The sequence below is a fragment of the Ursus americanus genome, chromosome 2, assembly GCF_024610735.1.
Source record: "Ursus americanus isolate L20-20 chromosome 2, mUrsAme1.1.p, whole genome shotgun sequence".
NCBI lineage: Eukaryota > Metazoa > Chordata > Mammalia > Carnivora > Ursidae > Ursus > Ursus americanus.
Window position 1 is genome coordinate 32,135,675 of NC_142128.1, and position 21,422 is coordinate 32,157,096.

At 52.1% G+C, this 21,422-nt stretch overlaps 1 protein-coding gene across 2 annotated transcripts in view; it reads left to right on the plus strand.

Moving 5' to 3' along the window:
- The window catches only part of EMP2 (epithelial membrane protein 2), a 73,803-nt gene that overhangs the window by 32,058 nt on the left and 20,323 nt on the right, over positions 1 to 21,422 (plus strand). The window contains exon 1 of one of the 2 annotated variants that reach the window (XM_045784011.2): positions 11,810 to 11,966. The exons of the other annotated variant lie outside the window; for it this stretch is intronic. The gene's annotated coding sequence lies outside the window, so the exon portion shown is untranslated. Of the gene's footprint in view, positions 1 to 11,809; positions 11,967 to 21,422 lie in introns of those variants that run through there. 2 annotated transcript variants of the gene reach the window in all.

A 21,422-nucleotide genomic window follows, 5' to 3' on the forward strand; every position in this document is an offset into this window, starting at 1 on the left:
AAAATGAAACTTTTGGGGAGCCTGGGAGGCTTAGTTGGTTAAGTATCTGATTCTTGATTTCGGCTCTGGTCATCATCTCAGAGTCTTGGGATTGAGCTCCGCGTGGAATTCCTTGCTGAGCGTGGAACCTGCTTAAGATTCTTTCTCTCCCTCTCCCCCTATCCCTCCTCCCCCGCTCTCTCTAAAAAAACAAAAAGAAACTTTTATCACTGCTATGACTTGAAAACCAGACTCCCTACCTGTGAACAGAAGGGCACTGGAGAAAATAAATGTAATGAAAGCAAAAGAATATTTTTCATTTCTACCTAGATGCTCTTGCCTAACCAAACTTCTTTTTTTGCTGTTTGTTTTTGTTTTGAGTTTTTATTGAAGAGAAATTGTCATACGATACCCTGTTAGTTTCAGATGGGTCCTATAGTGCTCCAATATTTGTATACATTATGAAATGATATCCATGGTAAGTCTAGTTACCATCTGTCGCCAAAGTTATCACAATGTTATTGACTGTGTTCTGTATGTTACAGCCACAAGACTTATTTATTTTATAACTGGAAGTTTGTACTTCTTAATCCCCTTTGCCTGTTTTGTCCCCACCCTTCTCCTCCTTCTAACCAGTTTTGAGTTGTGACCTGAACACTCCTTCTTTACAAGGATAGGATTCTTTCATTCATTCAACAGAAAATTATTGAGCACTTACTGTATGCCACACATTATAACGATTGTTGTCCTTGTGGGGCTTGCTTGGTGCTAAGTGCTGTTCTAGGCATTTCATCTGTGCCCATTTGTTAGACTCTATAGCCCTATGAGGTGGGTACCATCATCCCCTTTATCAGATAGGTAAACTGAGGCACAGAGCGGTTGTGAGATCTGTGAAAGTTACACAACTAGGGAGGTTATTAGGGGCTAGATTGTGGTCCCCCTCAATTCATATGCTGTAGTCCCAACCCCTAGTACCTCAGAATGTGACTGTATTTGAAGACAGGGTCTTTAGAAAGGTAGTTACACGTTAAAAGGAGGTTGTTGGAGTGGGTCCTAATCCAGTATGACTGGTGTTCTCCTAAGAGGACGTGGAGACACAGACATACACAGAGGGAAGATGATGTCAAGACTTAGGAAGACGGCCATGCACAAGTCAGAGAGAGAGGCCCTTAGAAGAAACCAACCCTTCTGACACCTTGATCTTGGACCTCCAGACTCCGGAACGGTGAGGCGGTCCATTTCTGTTGTTGAAGTGACACAGTCTGTGGCTCTGGCAGCCCAAGCTGACTCACTCGGAGGTGCAGAGCCTGGATTAACTGCCATGCTCCACCCGTAGGTGCTGAAGGCATCCTAGCACCCAACTGAGACTTTGTTCCTGTGGTCATCAGAGACACCAAGCAGGACTTGGGAAGAGAATAGCATTCTTACTCCATAATGTAATGGTATTAATTCTATGCCCATGTATTGCCTGAAACCATCTCCTGGACTGATAGAGTATATGCTCCTCGCTTTGGGGAATGTAAACCTGACCAGTTAGCACCATCCTGGGGCCATGACAGCCCATGGGCCACAACGCCCAGAGGTCGGCTCTCCTAGACTTCCACATGATGCCTGAGCGGGGTGAGACTCCTCAGGCCAGTGCTTGGTTCTACTGACCTGTTTGGACTTTTTTTTTTTTTTAAGATTTTATTTATTTATTTTAGAGAGGCAGGGGTGAGGGGGGGACAAAGGGAGAGGAAGGGAGAGACTCTCAAGCAGACTCTGTGCTGAGCACAGAGCCCGAAGTGGGGCTTGATCCCACAACCCTGAGATCACAACCTGATTCCAGCTCACTGAGTGATCCCGGACAAGCCTCAGGCGTCCATTCTAGAATCTTCCGACTCCTTCTCCAAGGATCAGCCACCTTTCCAAGCTTAAAAGACAGCTCTTCAGAGTGTCCTTCCTTTCTTTGGTCCCTCTGACCACTGGTCTTTCTTTACTTCCTTAATAGCAGTTGCCACAACTTATAATTATATGTTTGTTTCTTCACTTGTTTATCTCCGGGCTCCCTTGCCAAATGGTACCCTCCACTGGATCAGGGACCATGTCATTTTCATTCACCTGTGTGTTTCATTCATCTCTCAGCACCTAGCACAGAGCCTGGCCCTTGGGAGGCCCTCAGTAAGCAGCTGTTGGATGAAGAAAAGAGGATAGCAGGGCTTCTAAACTTCAACACACATGTGATTCCCCTGGAGAGTTTATTAAAATGCACATTTTGATTCCGTAAGTGGGTAGGGCCTGAGCGTCTGGATTTTTCAAGGGTTCTCATGGGATGATGCTGGTCTGTGGATCGTGCCTTAGGTAGCAATGTCCTAGGTAAAGTCTGTCCATCCTAGCACCCTCTGTCCCCTTTGTCATTGCTCAACACCCAAGGAGAAGTTTCTGGTGTTTCAGAAGCAAGGAAAGGGCTACTGAAACCCAAGAAAGGATTAGTAAAGAAGTGGGAGAAATTTCAAGGAGCTCAGAATTAATGAAGCAGGCTTTCCGAGCTGTGCAGCGTACATGACCCCGTTTGTGTAGACCATGCAGAGGCCTGAACAAAGATGGTCCCGCCCTGGGTCTCTCCCAGCAAGGTGATAGGCTGTTCCAGGGCTGGACAGGTTAACCCCTGCCTCACTAGGTTGTCTCCCTCTTAATGCAAAACTCACCATGCCCAGCCACCAGCTTAATACACCTGGCCTGGCCATTCCAGAGGTGGGTGCTCCCCATTGCTGTGGTGACAATATCTGGTCTCCATCCCACCCACGGACTCATCCAAAGCCCTCTCTGGACACAGAAAGGTACAGCTGCCAGACAAGGTAGTTCAGCTGAACTGATGGTGCTCGCCGGGGGCTCACGTCAGTGGGAAGGTAAGGTGGCCATCCACCAGCCAAGATGTCAACTCACCACATGCCTAGTGTTAAATGGGATGCTCAGTGACTATGATTATGTTTGGTTAAAGGACTGATATAATGTTTCTCAAAATATGGTCCACACACCACTGGTATCAGAGTCACTTTGCAATTGGGGAATGGGGAAAGAGCTTGCAAAATATGCAGACATGCTCCACCCCAGACCTCCTGTTCCAGCACCTTTGGAAGAGGGGCCCAGGAACCTGCGTGGTTCATAGGCTCCCCAGATGATTCATATGTGCTTTTGCCTTTCAAAGTCTCTGGGCTCCTATATTTGCCACCACCTCGGTCTGTGTACATAGTTTTTATTTCCTTTTGTGTCAGCTCTATTGTTGTGTCTTTGATCATAAGCCCATAAGCTGCCTCAACCCCTTTGGAAGCCAGAGAGTAGAGTAAATACACCAGGCTTTATACGTGACTAGGTGTCCTAGGGCACCACCCTGCCCCTTTGATGCTCCTCTTGCCAGTGAACCCACCGTCAAAGTGCAGCCGACATAGAAGCTACCCAGCGAACCCTTCCTTATTACGCATCAAGCCAACTGGTCCCCTGAGGCCAGCCCGTCTTTGCAGCCCATATCTACACCAGCAAATATTCCAATGGACCAAACCATGTCCTCCACACTCAGCTGTTTCATCTGAACCCCAGACTCTTTAGGCTTCTCTATGATGTAATTTTCCTTACACATTTCCCCGCAGGGACATCCAAGTCCCCTTTGGGTTAGTCTTCCAGACCCAGTGCCATTCTAGAGTGTGAGTGCAATCTTGCATTCCACGTTCCTATCATTTCTCGCCTCGTAATTTCTCTTCCTGAGCCCATGCTGCCCCCCCCCAACCTCCACACAGCAGTCAGGCAGACCATGTCACTGCTTTTCCTTGTTTTAGTTTCACGCAACTGTATTGAAGAATAATAGCTCATTGACTAGCAGAGCTATTGATTGATCATTCCCCACTGAGAACTTGCATCATTGATTAGGTGCTGTATTAAAGAGTGTGTTGGAAGAGAGATTAGCTAATAGTGCCAAGCCTCCTCTAACAATTTAAATGAAAATTTCAAGATATTTTGAGACCCTATTTTGGAATACAAAGGATGTTTGACTTCTAATTTGCATTCTCTGTGGAGCAAGAACAGGTGTTCCCTTTATGGACATGCATAAAATATTTCACTGTTCTGCGCATGCTGTAAATTCAATACTAATTCTTGAGCCACATCAGATTATGACCACAAAGTGTGTCATGTAACCTCAAATCTCCAACGCAGAAGGCTTAAACAAGACTGGGTACCACTAGACTAACTGCTTCCTTTGATGTGACAAATGAGCATCCATCTCCCTCCCACACAGCAGGGAGGACGGACCCCTCAGCCTCTTTCCACCACCACTGGAACGAAGCCCCTAACCCTACCTTAGCCCCACCACCTTCCATAACCTCAACCTTGCTTCCCCCTTTCCAGCCACGCTGGCTTCTTTCAGATCCTCCTACCCAACCACAGTCCCTTTGAACTTGCTGCTTCCTCTACCTGGGCCCTCTCCCGTCCCTTTTGCCAAGCCAACTCCTAGGTCTCTTCGGATCTCAGGCCTAAGCTCTGGCCCCACTTCCTCAAGGAAGCCCTCCCTGATGTCTCTGCCTGGGTCAAATCCCCTTCCTGCAGGCTCTAAGAGCACCATCTACCTCTTCCTTCATAGCACGCTTGTCACACCAACATGTTCACATTTAATTTACTTTGTTCATTAACTCAGTATAGTTAGGGTGATTGTGCACCCCAGTTTCCCTGGGACAGTTTCAATCAACTTATGATTATTGTCCCATGGCAATTATTAATAGCACTCCCTTCGCTCTCAAAATTGTCTTACTTTGGATAAGTTCTACAGCTGTCCCATTGGTGGCCACCCCACCAGACTGTAAGCTTCATGAGGACCAGACCTTGGTTTGTTTCTGCTCATCATTGTGCCCCCGGCACCTGGCTCCAGAGAACCAGACAGACCCATGGCTATTGGTGCCCCACTCTTGAAGGTGATATGGCATTGCTTCCACCATATTCTACTGGTCGACTGGATGCCAGTCAGTGAGCCCAAACTCTCAATGGGACTGAGTGTCTGAGAATTTGCAGACATGTTTTAAAACTACTGCCTGTCTCCAAGGATGGGAATTTTATTAATTTATTCATCAAATATTTATTGATTCCAGTACTCCTGCCTCTTGTCGCATAGTTTGGGCCTGGCACAAGAGTTCCTAGCTGAGAGGTGGGTCCTCCCAGCCACATGCCTGGCTTGGGGTTGTGCTTGCTTAGAGAAAGGGGCATTTTTTTGGTTTTGTTTTTCCTTTGCACAGAGGTGACATCTTTGTGCCAAGCTGTCTGCGCCTAAAAGGATATCTTTTTCTAAATCATTGGTTTGGAAGAGGCAGCTTTTTCAAATTTTCATAAAGCGCTGTAAAGACCAACAGAAACTCTGATTCATCCCCCACTATGTGTTGGACGGTGGCAAAAAAGCCCCGAGCAAAACAGATACAGGCTCTGTCGTTAAGGAGCTTGCATTCTATTGGGGAATGAAGACAATGAGTGCGAATGTGCATAAACAAAAATGTAAAAAATATCATCACAGATTGTAAACAGTATTATGGGGAGAAGCCCCCCTGCTCTGTGCTGGTTGCTGGAGGCGGAGGCCAGAGTCTGGAGGTGTAGACTGCCTACCCAGGGCCACCAGCACTCAGGGGATGTCCTGCAGGGGAGGAACCAACAAGAGCAAATTGAAATGGGCTGTGTCCAAAAAATATGAATCCCACATAAGGAGGGAATTCCCAGGCTGTTCAGGTGTAAGGACTTCAAGATTGAGAGTCTCAGTGACCCAGAATGGTTCACATACCTTCCTGCCCAGAAGCATAGGAATAGACAAGAATTTCTAGGCCTCCTCCCTCCTGAGTTGTCATTCTTTGAATTTGGGACTATGGCACCATGACTGATGTGTGTGTGTGTGTGTGTGTGTGTGTGTGTGTGTGTTCCACTGGAAACAGAAGACAACCTTACTTCCTCATACCCAAAGTTCATAAGGATTTGGGGAGTCTTGCCTGAGTCCTGAGACTGGGGTTGCCTGGCTGGGCCAGGGGCCCTCAGCTTGGGGGATGTTTCCATGGGCTTACAGCCTAAGCGACAACCCCCCCCCCAATACACACACACACACACACACACACACACACACACACACACACACACACACAGATATCCAGGAATCTTAGGAAGAAATGTAAAACAAAACCCGTATCATGTCAAGAAGGATAATGGATCAGTGTTGGTTAGAAAGTTCCATGAGACCAAGGGTTCTTTGACCTGCTTGTTCAACGTGGTATTCCCAGGGCCTCAAGTGCTGTCCGGCACATGGGACATTCACACCTTGTGTATACTTTAAGTGAATGATTGGGAAAATATTATTTCCGTGAGCCATCGTTTGGCAGGAAAGAGGGAAGGAAAGGACTTTTTTTTTAAATTAGAAATATTTTAAAAAGCACCAAGGATGCTCTTGTAGCCTGAAGTAATAATACTTATGACTGTGCTTAAGATCCCAGGAAAACGAGAGCACACCCTGGGACGCTATGAACAGCAGGGGCTTTTTTCTTCTCCTTTGCCTTTTCGCAGTTAAACTGGACTCCATCTTTGCCGAAGATGGGCCAGGAGAGCAGGCCTATCCCCGCCTTGCCATGGGAGGAGACACCAGAGGGCTTTCCTCTTTGACTTGCCAAGAACATCCCTCAGGCCTACCTGGGCTCCAGATGTTTGGGCGGTAATGATGCTGGCGGTGGAGAGCAACCCCCCTCCCCCCGGCTTCCTGTGACTCTTTCTGACTGTATTTCAAGGAAATTGAAATGTGGGGAGGGGTCCCAAGCTCTAGCCCTCTGGTGCCAAACCTCCTGATGAAAACTGGGGCCTACGGTCAAGCAGCCAGATGTTTTGGGGCTGAGCGCCAGACATTTCCATCACGGGAAAAACCCAGACCCAACCCCCGAAGGTTTGTTCTGCTCATGGTACATTTGCATTCATTACACACATGGTGTCTTTAAAAGACACACATGAAAGCCCATTATGACGTGGTTACGGGCCGTATTTCCAGGGGTTTGGAAATTCTGCGACCTCCGACTTTGGTGATAGTCGAATCTCTCTGTCAGAAGTCCAACGGACAATATTTGTACTGTGAATCCTTCTTAGACTTGCAGGATGTTTTATGATGGGGAAGAGTGATGGGATCCAGAGCTCTGAGCTGTAATCGGAGGACATGGGGGCTTGTTTGTCTGCTGGAAACCATTGTCTCCATCCCGCCCCCACGCAATCTGTGATGGTGGGCGACAAGGAGGAAATGGTCTCTCAAGAGAGTCTATTTCTCAGATCCCACTCCAGGAATTCAGGTTCCTTGGCTCTCCACAGAGCAGGCACCAGGGCCTTTCCCAGCTATCTCTCTTAGGGCAAGATGGGCAGCCAGCTGAGCCATGTCTAGAAGTGCTGATGGCAGGGCATTTGGTTAGCAGTGGTAGTGGGGGAGGGGTTTGACCCAACAGTAGTTTCCTATAACCTTCATACTTGGAATTTTTCCTGGGTCTGAGGATTTTCCTCGTCTGGGGATCCTGCTTCACATCTGGAAGAGGAGCCGAGAGAAAATGTCACTTGTGAGCCCTCTGAAGGTGCTTGCTGCCTTCCTACCTCCAAAGGCATGTGGAGATGTAAGCCAAGGTCAAAGATAGAGTTGGGCCCTGAGAGATGAAGTGATTTGCCAGAATAACACGGCCACCGGGAGATTTTTTTTTTTTTTTTTTTTTTTGCTGCTTGGCTTCATGACTTGCTTTGCCCATGAAATGTGAGCATGGAGAAGCTTTTAATAGCCAGCGTGTGCTTTGTTCCCTTATCTTCCCACCTCCCTGAAACCAGCAGTGGTCCCTACAGAGGCCACTCCATCAGCCTGCAGCCTGAAGTAAAGACGATATAGACATGGTCACAATCAACCTGAAATGGACATAAAATACCTGTGCTGCAAGCCACAGAGATCGTGGGATTACTTGTTACTGTAGCATCACCCAGCCTATCCTGACTGATACAAAGACTACAACTAGAACCCATCCCTCCAAATCTGAGGCAGTGGATATTAAGTCTTTTCTTACCATGTTATTTATCTATTCCTGAATGACAAATTACCCCAAAATGTAGGAGCCTAAAGCCACACACGTGTATTAACTCGCAGTTTCTGTGGGTCAGTGATCTGGGCGTGGCTTCACTGGGTTCTTCACCCTAGAGCTTCTCAGAAGGTTTCCATCAGGGTGTTGGCCAGATCTGGGGTCTCATCTGAAGGTTCAGCTGGGGAAGGATCTGCTTCCAAGCTCACATGGTTGTTGGCAGCACTCTGGTCCTCAGGGGCCGGTGAGATGAAGGCCTCAGTTCCTGGCTGGCTGTTGGCCAGAGGTGCCCTTGGTTTTTTGGCCCATGGGCCTCTCTAACATGGCTACTTGCTTCATGGAAGCACGTAAGCCTAGAAGGCAATAGACAGTCTGCTAGCAGGACAAAAGTCACAGTTCTGGTAACCTACTCATGGAAGTGACATGCATCATGTTTGTCTTAGTCTATTCGTGAAAAGCCAGTTGTGTGTCCCACCCACTCTCCAGGGGAGGGGATTACACAAGGCTGTGAGCTCCAGGAGACAGGATCACGTGGGGCCATCTTAGCAGCCTATCTACCAGTTTGTTTTCAAAGGAAACATTTATTGATTGGAAGTTGGAGAATCCCCTGCCATCTGTCAAGATTAAATGGGTCCAACCAACTAAAAGCAGGTTTCGATGGCCAGATCACTTTCATATTCGATCCATTCCCATCCTAACATTATGGATTTAGAAATTTTTCTTTTAGGTCTCGATCCTTCTTGACAAAGGCCCGCATGTTCTTCCCCATTACCCATCCCGCTGTGACCCCTAGTCATTCCTTGTAAGAACAGAAAAGAGTCAACAGAAGCAGGTTATAAGCAATTGGCAGAACCTTAAAACATACGAGCCAGAAAGGACACACGAGAGATGATAAGTGTTCTCAGTGACCATCTCTCCTCCACCGTGACCCCCACCCCCAGCCTTTTATCAACCTGTTACTGCTGTGAAACCACCAACCACGATGTCTCAGTGCACACAACAGGAGACATACGTTTCTCATTCACGTGTCTGCAGCTTGGCTGGAGCAGCTCTGCATTCCAGAGGGAAGTTCTGCTGGTCAACGAGGGTAGCTTGGCTCCCCATGTCTTTCATTTTTTGGGAACAGTGAGCTACTTGGAGGTATATTCTGCTTATGGAAATGGCAAGAGCACAAGAGGGCAAGCCCTATTGTCCAAGCACATTACCAGCCTTTGCATGTGTGCCCTGTCTCCTAGTATCTCCTTGGCCAAAGCCTGTCAATGGCCTAGCTCAAGGTCAAGGGGGGGGGGGATGTATGCTCTGCTGGCCATGAGGCTGGGGTGTGGATGTACTCTATCAGGGGTAAAGATTTGGGACCCAGAACTTAATGGAGCACACTCTTATTCCCCTCCCTTTCCCTTCCCTCCCTGCACCACATTGAGGTTTCAAGCTTATTATGGAAACAGCAGGGGTGGGAATACAAGCGGGTAAAGGCAGGTTGGAGAGATAGGACTGTATTTCAAGAAACCAAACAAGGTGGTGCAGGCAGCAGGTGAATGTCAGGGGAGGTGGGGCTCTGGAGTGGCTTTGGGAACAATAGAGAGGAGCGATGGATCCACTCCTTTCTCTGGGCCCTGGAGAGGCTCTTTGGTGTCTGGCCAGGTTCTTCCCACGGTGAGGCACGCCCCACCAGCAGGCACAGGGGAGGTGGTTTAGGTGATAAGGATATGGGGAGGAGGCACTGCCTAGCTTTGAATCACAGAGTGAGAGCCAGGTTCCCTTTCCTGGTGATCTTGCAATGATTCTGATGACAAGGGGAGTCTCCTTTTGTGCTAGCGAGTCTCACAGGCTGAGTGATCGATCCCAAACCTCAGGTTGATGGACTCTTTCAGGGAACAGGATCTGGCTAGAATATACTAATACTGGGGCGGGGGAGGGGGTTTGGGTAGTGTTTGTATCTGTTGAGTTTGTCCTCTCTGTTTGGTGAATGGCACTGGTTTCCTGTTTACTGTGAAGCTATAGGGCTTCCTTTTGAAATAAATCTAGTTAAATAAACAGAGTTGATTTAAAGAAAAAAAAATAAGTGAATGCTAGTTCACGTGGCATGTTGATAGGGCAGGAATGATGGCTTGGCCATGGTCAGCATTTGATAAATAGTGATATGGTGGCAACAGAAAAGTGGGGCTTGCCGCGGTCGGTCTGGGTTCAAATCCACCCTCCAAGTGTCCCCTGTGGCCCTTGAGCAAGTTCCTTAGGTAGCTTCTCTGACCTTCCGTGTTGTCTTCATGGATAAAATGAGGGTAGCTTCTTTTGCAGGGCTGTTGCGTTATAGCAAAGGTAATGTTTGTGAAGTGATGGGACACAGCAAACACTCTACAAAGGGCAGAAACCCACCTGCTCCAGTCCCTACCTGGATTCTCCATTCTGGGAGAGGCTTCTGAATTCCCCCTGACCTCCAAGTGGCCATGGGACAGCAGGTGCCACTGCCCCTCCTGGTGGCTGGGCCCCACCTGGCCTTCTGCAGCAGCCAGACCCCACTCCCCTTCCCTTTTAAAGGCAGGGCCTCAGGTCAAATGAACATGTTCCTGCCCCTGCTCCAGCCCTACAGAAAATCTCCTGCTTGGGGGATGGTGGTCTTGAGCAGCTGTTAAACTCCAGAATTCAATGAGAGAGAGAGAGAGAGAGAGAACAGATCAGCCACTGGAGCAGCTGGGAAACCTCAGGTTCTTGGGGGTGGGGTGGCCCTTCAGAGATGGGGTCCCAAATAGCCTAAGGATCCTAATTTTGACCCAGGGAGGCTCTCCTCTTGCAGAGCTCCCCAGCAGGATTGGAAAAAGGCATCAGACAATTCATTTTTTATTTATTTTTAAAGATTTTATTTATTTATTTGTCAGAGAGAGCACAAGCAGGGGGAGCTGCAGGAGAGGGAGAAGCAGGCTCCCCGAAGAGCCAGGAGCCCCACAGATAATCAGGGAGCTGGATGTGGGGCTCGATCCCAGGTGCTGGGATCATGAGCTGGTAGCTGCTTAACTGAGCCACCCAGGTGTCCTGCGTCAGGCAATTTAAACAAGGCATTCCGGCCCCATGAGCCAGTGCGCAATAAATTAGTATTTCCTAAACGTATTTCTAATTCTCTCTTCTTAGCCAATCTCCTGCCTTGTATTTTGGGGTGTATGCAAATAGCATTAACCTGTTAAAAGCTTAAAATATACTGTCCCTTTGTGGCCCTATTTTGCAATTTCTTCGATTTTTCCATATACTAACTGCTCCCCCGCTCCACAGATGGAGCTTGGGCCCCTCTGGCCTCCTCCCCCACCCCCCCAAGAACCTCCAGAGCACTTGAGTCCTCTCAGTTTCCAGATGGGGAAACTGAGGCGGGAAACGTAAAGGACAAGATCACAGAGTTGAAGAGCGCCAGAGAAGGGGTTCTAAAGCAGGGAGTCGGATACCAGAACCCTCGTTCTTAACCCTTACGGTTAGGAAGGGAAGACGAGAAAGGGGGCGCAGAGGGACGGGAGGGGAGGGAGTGGAAGCCGTCAGGGAGAGCGCGGGGGAGAGACTCATGGCTGGAAGGATCGGCGCTTTTCTCCCTCTTTCCCCAACCCCGCGACAGACGCCGCCCCGAACTTGGCCCGAGGAGCTCGGGAAGGCGGTGGGGGGGGGGGGCGGGGACGCTGCCGGGGCTGCGGCCTTTCCCGCCAGCGTCCCCCTCCCGCCTGCCGCCGTCCCTCCCACTCCGCTCTCCCGGCCCCTGACATCACGCCCCGGGAGGCGGGATCCGGGAAGGCGGGGGCGCGGGGAGGAGGCTCCGCGCCACCGCGAGGGAGGAGGGAGGGCGCGCAGTCCCAGCCCAGAGCTTCAAAACAGCCCGGCGGCCTCACCTCGCGCCCTAGCCCGTCCGTCCGTCCGTCCAGCCTCCAGCGCCCGGTGAGTGGGGCTCGCCCTTCCCGGGAGGCGCGCGCGGGGCGCGGGGCCACGTCAGGGGGCTGCGGGCAACTTGCGCCCGGGAAGCGGGCCGCTAGCCCCCGCACCCACGGGACCGAGGGGGGTTCCCCGCCGTTGTTGGGGGAGGCAGGGGCCGAGGCCCGTCCGTACCAACAACCCACCGGTCCTCGCCTAGACGACCAGGGCGCGGACTTCCCACCCACCTTGCCGAGTTCGCCCCGGATCCCGAATTCCACCTCCCCACCCCCGGACTGCTTCCTGCGCCTTTTTGCACTGAGGCAGGCGGGAAAAGTTTGGGGAGGAGCCAGGGCGGCTCCCCTCGCCTCCGCCAACTGCGCTCCTGGGGCTCTCGGAGTCCAGGGCAGTCCCGTGTCGTGGGAAGGACCCGGGCGCCTCGGCGCACCGTCCCCCGCCTCACCGAGCGGGCGGGACGGGCTGCGCCCAGGCCGGGTCAGTGGGTCCCCACCTCCTTCCCGGCGGCGGCTCCGTTGCGCCCCCCAGCGACGAGGAACAACTTCCTTAGCTCTGGAGCGGTGGGGGAGCCTGGGTGAGCGCTGCTGGGATGACGCTTCTCGCCCCCACTCTGGTTGGGGCGGGGGGCTTTGAGGACTCCACCCGTTGGTTCCAGAGAAAGAGGAGGCCAGAGCTCATGTATAGTGGGAGTATATACTCTCCAAATCCAGGCTCCTAAACACACCCCGAGGAGGCCCTAACTTGGGGCTGACAGGGGGACATCATAACCAGGGGCTAGTTGAGGGTACCTGGAGAGGAGGGATACCCCACAGGGCAAAGCCCTCCGTCCAGGCCCCAGAACCCAACACCTTATTTTTGGAACAAGGCAGACAGCCCAGTTTCAGGTTTGGGAAAAGCCACACTGCCTCCTCCCAAGCTCCAGAGATGTACGTGTGCGGTGGGGTGGGGTCAGGGGGTGAACTTTTAACTTGGCTGTGTCTGCAGTGGAGAGACCAGCCTGAAAGTGACTGGCAGAGGAAAGGTGAGGGGCTTGAGAAGCCTGCAGCTCAAATCCTGTATGATCCCACTGATGCCACCGAGGAGGGGTGGATTCACGGGGACAGAAACAGAAAGTACAGACTACCAGGGACTGGGGCAGGGGGTGAGAGTTATTGCTTACTGGGTCTGGAGTTTTTGTTGGGGAGCGTGAAAACATTTGGGGTATAGATAGTGATGATGGTTACATGACGTTCTGGATGTACTTAATATACACGAATTCTACAATTGCAGGTGATTAAATAATTGATAGTAGGTAATGTATATTTTACCACAATTAAAAAAAAAGTCTCCAGCTCCCTCTCTGCTTCTGTCTGAGTTAGTAAGGAATCCCAGAGACTGCTGACTGTTGCAGGCCACCTCTCCGCGGAATTTGGCTTCAGTATAAGGAAATGGAAGAAGGCTGAGGAGGGGACAGGAGCCCAGGTTTCCGCAGCAGTTGGGAAAGGACCAGGATGAGAACCAAAGCATGATGGAGCATTTGCAGGGCTCCTGGCAGTGTGCATTGTGCCCACGCTGTCCCCCTTTGGAAGCCTCACACGACTTCTTCCATCCCAGCTCCCAGGTGGCAGGTGGGGAGAGCCAGGCCAGAGACATTAAGTCCGTTTCTCAAGATCATTGAGCCAGTAAGTGCCAAGAGCCAGACTTTGAACCCCCATCTTCCTCCCCCCAAGCCTTCCCCCTATCCACCTGGAAATGCCGTGGTGGGTTTCCTGGAATGCGGGGGAGAGCTTCTGGAGAAACCAGGGCCCAGATGCCCACGGGGGCTTTGGCAGATGCCAAGCCCACAGCCGAGGGAGGGGCGTGGGGGTGGCAGGAAGGTGCCGAACCTGTTTTCCCACTGAGGGATTTTGGATCTGCTTCCTCCACCCCCCGCCAGGAATTGGGGAGTGGGAGTGAGAGTCCGAGAGCAGGCCACATAGCCTGGAGCCTTCTCTGCCCCCAAAATGGGGAAACTGAGACTCACCTAAAACCTGGGGACAGGTGTTTGTGGTGCAAGGCATGGAGGTGGCCAGCCTCGTGGCGAGGCTCTGGGGCGGCCACTGTTCCGCCCCACCCAGAGGAGAGGTGGCATCGTGTCTGGCTGGTGTGGCCCCACATACGTGGCTCAGCTCATGAGAGGCAAGCAGGGCTCCCCGGCATGTAGCTGTAAATACAGGGCATTATCCCCTCGGTCACCCTGCCCCCCCCCACACAGGTATTTTATACGGCTCTTTCTTCCTGGAGTGGAAGTGTCACCTAGGTTTCCTTTCTCTGCCTCGCATGTAGTATTCCAGACAGGAGCTAAAACCATTTTACGGCAACAGGTGATTCACAGGTTGACTCGACTCGCCAAATTTTCGTCCCCGGGGACTCTCCTGTCCCTCTCTGCCGCCTTCCGGGTGGATGGGGAGCCCAGCAGAGGCCAGCTCTTGGTCATAGTAAACTCTGGGCAGACACGAGCAGGAAGGGAAGTCTGTCGAGACAAAAATACATAAGTGCCTTTCCAGGCCAGATGGGATGGCGTTGGATTACTGGCTGGTTGGCGTTGTTTTTTGGGAGGAAGAGTCCAGCCACCATCCGTGGGGGGCAGATCTCGTGTGTGTGTGTGTGTGTGTGTGTGTGTGTGTGTGTGTGTGTGTGTGTGTTGTAAGTTGTGGCTGCTGCCCAGCCCCGTGGACAGGTGAGGCCTCTGACACAGGCCATGGGGAGCTGCAGAACAGGGGTGGTGGCAGCTCTCCCCCAAAGGTAGGATGGTGGGGTCCCAGGCTCTGGGACGGGGGAGCAGAGCCCTTCTAGAAGAGGCAGGTGAAGTCCGTGACGAGACTCCTGCTTGGGGGAACTGGCTCTGGACGCCTTACCCAGCTTCGGAAGCCAGGCGATTGGCAGCAGCAGCTGGAATGGGGAAAGAAGGCAGCTGGTGCCATAGACAGACTGGAGGCCTGACTGCTGGGGGTTGGCTTCAGCTTGTCCAGGGAAAGAATAGGGGTTGGGGTGGGGGTGGCAGGAAGAGGAGGCTCCCCTCCCTCCCCAGGAGGGATGGAGTCTGGCTTCCTGCAGGAGTTACCCAAAGAGGGCAAAGAGTGGAATCCTCTTCAGACGCATCTGGCTTTCGTTAGGGACAGGCCAAGGGGGGAGTCTAAAAATATCAGAGGCAAAGCTGCCACCCAGCGAGAGAGTGCTGGGCTCGTAACCCGATACCCAGGGTGGGGGCCGGGGTGGTGTCTCTGACGCAGAACTAGCGGAAGCTCTGTTCCAGTCATTTGGGCTTTTCCAGGCAGCCAAACCTTGGGTGGAGGCCTGGGGTGAGAGCTGTCTGCATTCAGGGCAGCCATGGGCTAAGATCAGGGAATTTCAACAGCATGAGAACCTTAGAAAGTCCCAGTTTGACAATGAGGGACACGCCGTATGGGGGGGGGGGCGGTGACTCACCCAAGATCACCCCGTAGGTTGGCAGCAGAACCAGGACCAGAGCTGGATTTAGGGACTCACTGCCCAGGAGCCCAGTGGCTTAGGAGTGGTCATTGGGGTTCCAGGCCAGGTCCCCAGGGTCAGGGCCCCTTAGGGCCTGTGTCATCCATCTAGGATGCTGGGTTTCCATGCTTATGTACTGATGGGAGAAGGTGGGCGAGCAGCTATGCTCAGGCAGTGGGTCACTTCCCACTGAGCACTGGGTCACTTGGGCACCGCTGTCGGACTCGGGATGTTGGCCCATCCTGGGGCAGGATGTAGGGAGGAGGGGGGCTGGAGGAGAACCGGCTGAATGAGTCCCTCCCTCTTTCCCATCTGAAGACACTGTTGGTTTTGTTCACGTGGTATCTCCACTGCCTAATGAGTAGTCGTTAACCAGAATGATGAATTCCTCCGGCCCTCACCGTCCTTGGGCAGCAGGGCTTCTGTTGATCTAAAAGGGAACTGAGGGTGAAGAGATTGCCTACACTCCTGCCCTCTGTGGACAGGTCGGATGACCTCAGCTACTAGAAGCTTCCTAGCACTCCTAGGTGTAGAGCTGGAAGAAAGGTCACCAGGGTGACATTCAGCATCAAGGTGATCTTGAGAAACGCAAGTGTGAGTTCACTCGCTATTGCTGTGCAGAATGGAGGGTTGGACAAGTAAAGTCCTTCAGTATAGACTGCTTCCCCAGAGACAAGGCACCTTCAGGATTTCTTATTCTGACTCTTCTGATCACCAACTTATCTGGCAAACAGACTTTCCTTTAAAAATTTTTTTTTAATTAAAAGAATTTAGAGTGGATAAATAAGACCCAAAGTTGTCTCATCAATCTTGTTCTCATGAATGGGTCTCACAGTGTGTTGTCATTGGTGGCACGCAAGGTAATTTTAAAAGTTTCTGCAGCTGAACATAAAACAAGAAAGGGTAATTAATGTCTTTTTCTCAGTTGCTATTTCAAAAAAACATAAACTGCACCCAGGCCCATAATTTCACAGGATATATCCTGTCATGTCCCTCTTTGTAAAAACAGGTGCTATTGGGTAGAGTGAAACTATAGGGGATGCTTTCAACTTTAAAAGGTTTTTTTTTTCTTTTTTTCTTTTTTCTTTTTTCTTTTTTTTAAAGTAAGCTCCATGCCCCTTGTGGAGCCCAGTGCAGGGCTTGAACTCATGACCCTGAGATCGAGACCTGAGCTGAGATCAAGAGTCGGACACTCAACCGACTGAGCCACCCAGGCGCCCCAACTTTAAAAGACTTTTTTTTAAATAATCGAGGGATCTCTTGAGTAAGCACAGGTGACCCGGGGTAAAAATCTTAGGCCTGGAGTGACTGACATGTGGGAGTTGGCATAACCGTAGCTTCTGGGATGGACACAGTTCACTTTTTTTTTTAAAGATTTTATTTATTTATTTGACAGGATAGAGACAGCCAGCGAGAGAGGGAACACAAGCAGGGGGAGTGGGAGAGGAAGAAGCAGGCTCATAGCAGAGGAGCCCGATGTGGGGCTCGACCCCATAACGCCGGGATCACGCCCTGAGCCGAAGGCAGACGCTTAACCGCTGTGCCACCCAGGCGCCCCACAGTTCACACTTTTGACAGCATGACCAATCCGGGAGCATCTGTGAGCTCTGGGCCCAAGCTCCTCTTCTGCAAAGATACCCCCGTGTTCAGCTTGGAACCGAGCAGCCACTCAGCTTCCCAGGGAGTCTTTCTGTCTTTAGTGAGGGTCGTTTTGCTGCCTGGATGACCTTGGACGTGCTGCAGATCGAAGGAGTTGGTATACTGATGTAGACCGAAGTGGCTTGCTTGAATGCAGGGAAGGCCGAGGGAGAGGTTGGCTAGCCTGCTTTCGTCTTGATGGGTATTATCTAGCCGCTCTGCAGTGAGCTGCTACAGGCAAAGGGGGATCTCCCTCTCTTCAAAGGAGGCTGCCGTCTAGTGAGAGGGTGAGGAGTCCAAGGACATGCACGTGGCAGGACCCGGGTCCGAGAGATGTGGTTTCAGGGAAGCTCATGGTCGCATGGCAGGCGAGGCTTTCCTGCCGCCCGCAGCACCGGAGATGGGCTGGGAAGAGTCCCTAGGATTTCCCCCAAGCAGAGATGGTTGTGAGTGTGCAGCCAGGAACAGAGAAGAGGCAGAAGATGCTGGCCGGGACCACGCCTGAGCGGCGCGTGCAGTTGGCCTGCACTGCAGGGCGCGTGGAGGGAGGGACAGCAGTGGAAGGCGTGGTCAGAGGGACTCCAGCCTCATCTCCACCAGAGAGAGTAGATTCATGAGCTTCCTCCGTACCCCAAATCTCAGGTTTGGGGGTGGGTGGCCTGCTGGAGGCTCCGTGGACAGAGGGGTGGAGTGGGGCTGGGCGGTCACCCGGGTCTGAGGTAATGGGGACTTAGCTCGGGAGGTGCCCTCCAGCCCCCACGGAGCAAAGCTTGGAACTTCCCACTGTGGACGCCTCGTGGCTGTAGTGGGTTTCCTGTCTGGTGCTGTGAACGGCAGAGGGGGCAGCAGTGAGTACAGTGACCCCAGTAGGACAGAATGGGAACCCCAGCCAGGTGTCCGGGACACCGTGGGGGATGGGAGTCTGGAGCTTTGGAGAACATTCAGGGACAGAGAAGGACCTGGGGCTGGAATTGTGTTTCAGGTTGGAATTTGAGGGTAGTAGAAAATGACTTGGATTTTGCCAGTGTTGTCAGGAGCAAGAATGATAATTAGCGTTGCTATTATTATAGCATTGGTAGGGTGCAGAACAGTTTCCTTTATCTTGTTTAAGGTGAACAACAACCCTGTAAGGCAGGGACTATTACTATTCCCGTTTATAGGTGGGAAGAGTAGAGCCTTATAACTTTGGCTTAAAACCACTCATTGGCGGTGTTTGGGTTTGAATCCAAGCCTCGTGGACCCACAGACCCCGCTGCATTTGCTGTATCCTGGCACGTCCCTCTTTGTACAAACAGACATCTGTGTCCTCCTCTTGGAATAATGCCGGCCCTTTGGGCCAGGAAAATTCCTTTGTTACAACTGTCCTGGTGGGTGTCTGGGAAGCAGGCATTCTTCCTCCAAAGTCAGCCCTCTCAGCCCCGAGGGTCCCGGGCATGAGCTTGCCGCCCCCCAACCTGCCTCATGGAGGACAGACCCCTGCTTAAGGGGAGGAAGGCTGGCGGATGCAGGGACCCCGTCTGTTGAGTTCACTGGGTTACCTCCGGCCTCCAGGGCAGAGCTAAGTGCTCGGTAGGTACTCGGTGAATCTCTGTCCCATGAGGAGCCCAAGAGGGAGTCACCTGGCGTCTTGGGCTCCCTGCTTTTCAGCCGGCCCCAGGGGAGGAGTCCCAGAAGGAGGCCCCTGGGATAGGGGGCGGGGAGTGAGGAGCCAGCTAGAGGCTGCAGGGGCTGAGAAGGGAGGGGAGAGATTTGGGAGGGTGTGTGAGATGACTGGGGCCGGACAGCTGTTCGCTCTCCCTCCTGCAGCTGGCTTTGCCCGGAGCTGGGTCAGGCCTGGGTGGCATGGTCAGCGTCCATTTATATCAGTGTGACACGGGGTCGCATTCTTCTAGGCCAGAGCCCGAAAGTGGCTTCATCACCACCACGCTCAGAGTGGGGTCTGCACACCCATGGGCCTCTGGAGCCGACGTTAAGAACTGGGGTATGCTCACATTTATTTTAAAGTGGATTACTAAAATGTCAATCCCTTGGCAAGGGGTACTGATTTCCCTTTTAGGGAATAATACCCATGTACAAACTCATCGATTGAAGCTAATTGTTGTACAGACGGTTAGGGGCCACGTGGAGTACGGGTGGTGTACCCACATGGCCGGGATGATAGCAGTGGTGTCCTTGCACTGTTGGTGCCTCCCCCCCCAGGTGCCCTTTACTCCACGGTATGCACACCCACCCACCCAGAGGCCGCAAGCATTGGCTGCTAATGAGACATGACTTCCCCTGCTCCGGAGAACTTCGAGAACCCCCTCATCCCTCTGGAGACACCTGGAAAGTCATGCCCCCGGCCTCTGGGCTAGTGGACCGCACCCCGGGGCACCCGCCCAGCCGTGTCACGGAGCCTGGCCTGAGCCCCGGCCCAGCCTCTCCCCTGTGGGCTCTTTCCACCTCTTGGCCGTTGAGAATAATGTTGCCGTAACCATTCCCGTATATATCTGGACATGTGTTTTCGTTTCTCTTGGCTCAATCCCTAGGAATGGAATTGTCGGGTCCTCTGGTAACCACGTTTAATTGCTTGAAGAGCAGTCAGACTATCGTGCAAAGTGGCTGCATCTTGTCGTGTCCCCACCACCTGGCTTCTTGGAAGCCTCTGCTGATGAAGCCCCTACTGATCTTGCGCAGGGTCCTGGGGGCTGGGGCTTCTGGGTTTAAGTCAGCCCCCCGCCCCCCCGCAAAGGTTCTGGGAGTGACTGGCCCAGCTGAGTGGGCGGTGGGGGTGGGTGTGGAAGGAAAGGGGGGTGCATGCTCTGTTCTCCCCTGGGTGGGGGCTGCCCGAGGTACAGCTGGAGTCAGTGAAAGATGCTGTTTTGTGCACGATGCTGGGGAGCCTTTGGGTGGCTCTGGACACAACATGCAATGGCATTAAACCACTTCGTGAGAAAGTGATATGCTTTTCAACTCTCTTCCAACGGTCCTGATTCCACCGAGGGCACATCTTAGCTGCTGCTGACGTGTTTCATGCCTTTCCAACCTCATTTGCCATCTTCAGCCAGACAGAGCGGGTCTCTGGCTCAGCCCTTTGACAGCCAACAGCACGGAGCCAGAACTTGTGGGCTTTTGGGGGGGAGGGGGTGTTTATTTTCAAAGTCAATCTCTATTTGTGGCAAACGATGCTGATTTTCCGCTTCCAGGGAGCCAAAAGATTTCTTTTAAAAATATGCTCATTTCTGTTGGAGAGTGGGTTTATTTAAAGACCGATACGCAGTAGAGTCCCACGGTGGTCCTCGAGAAGGTGACAGGCAGATGAAGGTTTGGAAAACCGTGTTCTGAAATGTAGGGCCCGATCGTCAGGTGCAGAGTCAGGAAGCGGTGAGGTCCCCGGTCCCGGGGCACATACAGATGGAAACTGGGTGCTGGGGAAATAATGCAGGCAGAGGCCGTGGGCAGGGGTGGCCGTGCGCGATCACAGGCGCCTTTCTGCTGAGACTGCCTGAGTTCGCAATTCTCGTTGTGCGGGCGTGGTTTCCCGATGCCACGGCCCGACGGGGTCATAGCTGCAGACGTCACGTCATCAGCGGTGTCCCCATCAGAAGGGCAAGGGATTTGGGGGTTAGCCTTCCCTTCACAGCCCATCCTCCCCCCACTTTATAGGGCATCCTGGCGGGGAAATGGTACCCCGCGATTCCAAGTTCATGGGGATGGCTCCCTAGCTGGCTCAGGGTCTGCCCCGATCTTGAGTGTTTCACGGAGGGAATCTTTTCCTGTCCTGTCCCCACTCTCCGCCCCCGACCCCCCAGTTAAGGGGCGTGACCTGCCAGCTCTCAGGTTAGTGAATCTGTATGGGCGGGGAACCCCGATGGAGAGATGCTGTGTTGGTCAGGGTTTTCCAAGAAACAGAAGCAATTCAGGAGATGTGTATGTAGAGGAGAGTTATTTTAAGGAATTGGCTTACATAGTTATGGAGGCTGGTGAGTGTGAAGTCTGCAGGGTGGGGCTGGCGGGTTGGAGACCCAAGGAAGAGCTGGTGCTGCAGCTGGAGTCTAAAGGCCATCTACGGGCTGAATTCCTCTTGCTTGGAGAAGGTCAGCATTTTTGTTCTCTTCACGCCTTCAGCTGATGGGACGAGGCCCACCCACAGGAGGAGGATCGTCTGCTTTTCTCAAAGCCCACCAATTTCAATGTTAATCGCATCCAAAGTACACCCTCACACAAACACAGTGACTCGACCAAGTTGACACATACTACTGACGGTCACAGCTGCTTTAGGTAAAATGGACACACGGCATGACTTAAAATAGAACCCTTTTAAAATCATTCCCTTTTGAGTTCCCTTCCAGCCTTCCA